Source organism: Trachurus japonicus, chromosome 22, assembly GCF_045865225.1.
Source record: "Trachurus japonicus isolate A0001 chromosome 22, Traja_1.0".
Classification (NCBI taxonomy): Eukaryota; Metazoa; Chordata; class Actinopteri; order Carangiformes; family Carangidae; genus Trachurus; species Trachurus japonicus.
In genome coordinates, this window is record NC_140928.1 from 13,994,394 (window position 1) to 14,000,393 (window position 6,000).

Genomic DNA, 6,000 nt, shown 5'->3' on the forward strand with positions numbered 1-6,000 from the left:
ATGCTAGAAAGCTCACTGTTACACCAGCGTGATCAACAGCTGCAGCTGACGGAAGGGTAGAGAGGCCACTATTAGTATTAATGGCCATGACTAAATTTCTCTCTGTCTCCCCCTCCCACTTGTCTTCCCTAGTGATACACACACCTTTTCTCTATTTATTTAATCACCCTATGTACCCTGGAACGGCCAACCGCTACTGTCATTTCTGTTAGAGTGTATGTGTGTGGTAGTGAGTGTGTGTGTGCGCGCACAGCATGCTGCAACACTTGTCATCGAGTGACCAAACTAGGAAGAGGGCAGGAGAGAGAACCAGCTAGCAGAAACGTGTCAGTGATCCCAAAGTTGAAAACGAAGTCAGTTGGTGGATCCGTGTTTGTCAGTGATACGGAACTGTGCATGCTAATATCTGTGCATGTAAAGAACAGTATGTGCAAGAGTCTACAGTTGCTCTTGTGTATGTGTGTTGGTGTGCAAGTTTGTGTGGAGGTGTCTGTGTGGCTACATTTACGTGTATATGCTGAAAATAAACACAGGTTACATCACTCCTTGTGACCCCGCAGCACATCGAGGCCCTGCCCCTTTTAAAAGAGGTCTGACCGGACAAAGTCTCTTATTGGCTGAGATGTTGCAGGGCCAGTTGAGGTAGTAATGGCAACCTAGTTTTATTTAGACCACTATTCACATTGCAACACCACCATTAATAGTTTATACTCTTATGCTAGAAATACCTGGGTACTCTACATTAAGGAAGTAACTGCATACATACGTATACTTTTATATACTATCGCTAGAAAAGTTGATTATTACAGAAAAGTTTATCATAATATAAATGCAAATGCGATCACTAAGCTTATGGTGGTGGCGGTCTGTAAAGTGAGATATGAACCTGAAACTATAGAAGCTACCTCCTGAAACAACAAGGCCTTTATTAAGGTCTCAGTCTGGCTTGGTCCCAAGGGGGTCGGACCTCAGGATTCCACTGTTGTTTGTGTGTGTGTGTGTGCGTGCGTGCGTGTGTGTGCGTGCGTGCGTGCGCGTGTGCGTGCATGCGTGTGTGCATATGTGCAAGACAGAGATGTACAGCTGCCCCATTGTCCAGCTCTGCACACAAACTCATCTCAGCTGTTCAAAATCATCACTGAGTGTCATCAGAAAGACACACACACACAGAAGGAGACACATATGGACAGGTCTGGCTCATTCATCCTTCTACACAAATGTTGGTGATAAATCCTCTGTGATAGAATGTGCAACTGTGCAGCTATTTTCTTCCTAAAACAACTCCCTTATTGTCCACACAGACCACCAAGACCCCAGGAATCTAAAGGCTCAAGTTTGGAAGTCACTTAAAAATAAATGAGGACTTCATACTTGTTGAAGCCCATTCATTAGCAAGCATGCACACTTTACATTACTGCCAGCAATTTTCACACCATAGGCTTCAGTTTTACATAGATTGATGGGCCTGTTTTCAATGTCATCATTTCAGTTCATGGCAACACGGTTTGGAAACCAACTTGCATCTATATGAAACCTGGTTGACATCAGAAAACATTTTTGTTACATTAACAGTTTTAATGTTGCTGAAAACCCAACTATAGAGTGTTTCGCTAAGATAATTATTCACCTCGGTGCCTTGCTGTTCTGTTGCATTACAACTAATTCAACTGAATATTTCTCTCTGTAAATGACTAAATAAAACTGTTGCAAGTGCATATACATACATACATATACACTCTGCTATAAAGTTTCTCATTAAGATCCGTTCCCATCAATTAGGAGTCGAATACTTAGTTGATTAGATCCTCTCTGGTCAAATTAATATAAGATTACATTTGGACTCTTGCCATCACCCTGAGAACACCACTCTCACAGTTAAGTACGGTGATGGCTGCATCATGCTGTGGAGATGTTCTTCACCAGGGACTAGAAAATAGTCAAGAAAGATGAATGGTAAATTTATGATTTTAGACTGGGATGGAGGCCTACCCTCAGGCAGGACAATGACCCTTAACATACAGCTAAAGCTACACTACAGTGGTAAAATGGGAAACATTTGAATGTCTTTAAATTGCCTATTAAATCAAGTCTTCAGCTGAGATGCTGTGGCATAATTGTAGACAACTTGAAGGCAGTGGAATAACTTGGGTTTGAAGAATGGTTTAAAAAAAATTCCACTGAATGTGTTATGCTATACAAACACATCACAAGAGAAAGGAATAAATAGGATTCAGGATTTATGTTGTTTTATTGTTGTGTTTTGTTATAATTATAGTTTATGTTACAATACAAAATAGGCACCTTGTGAGTGGTAGGCATGTTGTGTGAATCAAATTGTAACCTGCCCTGAAACAGAATTATAGAGCATTGCAGGCAACTTTCTATTTTCTTCAATCTATTCTAAAAATACATGAAAATCAACTGCAGAATATTGCCAAATAATATCAAAATGTAGTTGTTTGGTCAAAGTATGCAGATTTTTCACTATTTCAATATTGCCTAGTCCTAACTGACCGTTTTATGTTGATTGTCCATGATGTTGGGTAACTCAATTCTTAGATGTGATTCTTACAATGCTAGCTCCTTAGAAATCAGGGCAAACATTCCCATCAAACTAAAACCTTTAAGCACGGTCAGAACACTGGCTTGGTCTTGCTTTGACTGCACTAAAATTCCTGTCCAGGCAAATTTGTCATAAAATGGAGCTGTATACCTCAGACACCCTTAAAACCCACCTCTTCACCATGGTACTTCCCCATCAGTCTACTGTAGCTCTATCTGTCGCTCAGCCTTTCCTTTGTCTGTTTAGTGTTTCCTCCCTTCTCTCCCTTAATCTGTTTCTTTAACCCCACCCCCAAACCTCCGCTGATGCTCATGTAAACCGCCTTGGGTATTTTGAAAGGCGCTATATAAATACAAGTTATTATTATTATTCATATATGAGTGATACAAGGAAGTATCGAATCATACACACATACACAGGTAAACACACACTAACTTCTGAAATGGACAGAATGTGAATTAACAGCATCCTTGGAGAGGCTGACAAGTGCCACATTCCTAACATCCTATTACCAAGCATACCCTGCCACCACACTGCCGCTGGGTCACTGGAGTTATGCACACACAATCACAAATCCACACACTCACTCGCATATATACAATCACACATTTAAAGCCAAAGGAACGCATACAAACACACAGAAGATGCACACAAAAACACCAATCTGGGCATGCGGGATTGTCACCTTCCTGTCTGACATTCCTGCTCCGGTGTGCCAGAGAGGGCTGCAGTTAGAAGGGCACTATGGGTGGCAGCAGATGGAGGGGGAGAGATGAGGAGGGTGGACGGAGGGCAGAATCACAAATTTGGCATGTCACATGGTCAAACAGGGAAGATTTACGACTGATCAGGTTCCACATCGGCTGCATGGTGTTGTGGCTTCAGAATGCCAGGTATGGGAGTGAGATCAGACTCCGGCTTTAGTTTGTACACCCTTTCTGGCAACTGCAGCCAGTGTGACTGGCTGAAGATGGCAGTGTTATTGGTGGTTGGCGTGGGGAACGTGGTGGTCATTGTCTGGTCTGTTACATCTTCGCAGCTGTATAGATTTACATACCTCTGATGAATTCGGGCGTAACACAATCAGTGGGAATGTGAACCTGATACACATTTGGAGAAAAAGAAAACAAGAAGCGATGAGAAAATAGATTGGCCAATAAAACAGAAATGCAGCTGGTCAAAGAGATTCATGAAACTGCTACAAATTAATGCTGTAAAATACTGATCCTCTTTTATTTCTCTCATTTTATTTCTCCCTCTACAGTCAGGCTCTATGATTTACTCACCGGTGACATCATGGAGACCACAGCTATTTTTATTGGATGGTAAACGGCCAGCTCTTCTCCATGCTATGCCACCTGTCCAATCCACACCAGTCAACAAGCCCCTGGGAAAAAAAAGTCAAGCACCCAAAAATGATTGAGAGTTGAAAGGTGGAATATGATACACACATGCCATGCTACTGTCCTAGGCATGTTTCACAAGTCAAATGTCTTGTCACTGCTACTGGTTTGCTTTCCCTATTTGTCTGTTATTCATTACAGCCAATTGTGTATCCTCTAATTCAGCCGTCAGATGCATTCTGCAGTCCTAGCATCACTCAGCATGCTTTTGCATGTGAATTTTAAATAAAATATCTCCATCTGATGAGGCTTTGCGATCTATGCTACATTAAGCTACCTTGCCCCCACCCCCACCCCTTCTCTCTTCCAGGGTTTTGATGTGTGTGTGTGACTCCAAGGGTGGGGTTATTCCTGGCCCTATGTCGTGTGCTCTAAGGTGCAATCCAGTCACATGCCATCTGACCAACCCTTACCCCTGAAAAATGATAAGTACAGTAGCTTGACCTGAAGTGGTCATCGTATAACCACACTGCCGTGCATAATGTCAACTCATAGCAATGAACTTGCAGGCTACGAGGTAAAGAATAACTGAAGATAATAATATATATCAGATGTTTGAAGAACTGGTTGAAAAATATGAGAACATAAAGTGTTGATTTTCATAAAATTGAGGCAAACATAAAATTGTTGCTGTGCTTAAAAACTTAATTGTCTGCTTACAGAACCACAAACACCTTGAAATCTAAAGTGAATGAGAGTCACAGAGTCTAATTGATTCTATTTTGATAAGCGTTTGAATATTCCTAATTAGCGTCAGAGCTAAGACAGTCACCAAGAAGAGTACTTCAAGTATTGAGGGGGTCTTTTATGTGTATATGTAAGTGAGTGGATAGTATGGACAGATGATGTGCAATTATAACCTTACAGAGGCAACACAGTAGGCTACTGCCTCGGATCACACATTCACAACAGCTGCAAGGGCTCCACCCTGTGGCAGGGGCAGGTTAATGCAAATTCCTTCTTTTCAGTGGATTCCTCAAAGCTGTGCGTTATTATGTGAAAAAACGCTTGTGGATGAGGAATGTTGAAAAAGAAAGTCTCCTTAATAAAACAAATCCATTTTTTATGTGCAAATGTCATAAAATCACGTTGTTCGTTATTTTTATACTGTAAGATTATTCAGCTATATTGAACTAGGCTATAGAAATAATTTACAGCATCTGTTCACTTGTGATTTGCCTCAATGATGCAAGTGCAACAGGAAGGAGGATGTCATTGGATCTACAAAGATCTTATAAGGCTGCTCATGCAGGTTACTGTATTAATATGCAGGAGAATATAAAGTAACTGAAGAAGATTGCTATTCTGATTTCAAGGAATATATTTAGATCTTTGGCCTTGATGAGTTTAACTGAAGTGCACTGATGAAGAGTTAAGGGCTATTTGAGTGGAAGTATCAGATCATGGGACTGTTTGTGCCCTTTCACATTGTTATTCTGGTAAATATAAGTAGGCTAGGCTAATTTTAATTATTGGAATGACTGAAATAATAATAGGCCTATTTAGCCTACATTTTAACCAGAAAGTCATTTTTTACCCCACAAATTGCACATGATCCTACAACTTTGTATCGCCACTCTTCCTGGGGCTCCCATTGGGATCTTATCAAAGCTACAAAAGGGATATTGTCTCTTTTTTCTTGCTTTTGTCGAGTTGAGTGATACTTTACCACAGTTTTATGATGGGTTAGGGTTAGCCTACCCTAAATTACCAATAAGATTTCAAATGTAGGCTATATCAGCCTAGACTAACGCTACGTATCTACTTTCTCCAATAACACTCAGTTGATGTGGTAATTACTAAATTAATTAACTATATATTTTACAAATTGTATTAGTTAATTTAATTAAATTAATTTATTTTGTGTTAAAACATTAAATATCTGAGTGGGTAACCATTGACTTACAGTGGGTTATGCCTGGCTCCTCCGCGCCACTTGGGGGCGCCTGTCCGCTGTAAATAAATGCCATCGTGGGTTGACGAGGCCGCCCAGCCATGTTGAGGAGTCTGTCAAGCAAACTGCAGCCCGCCATT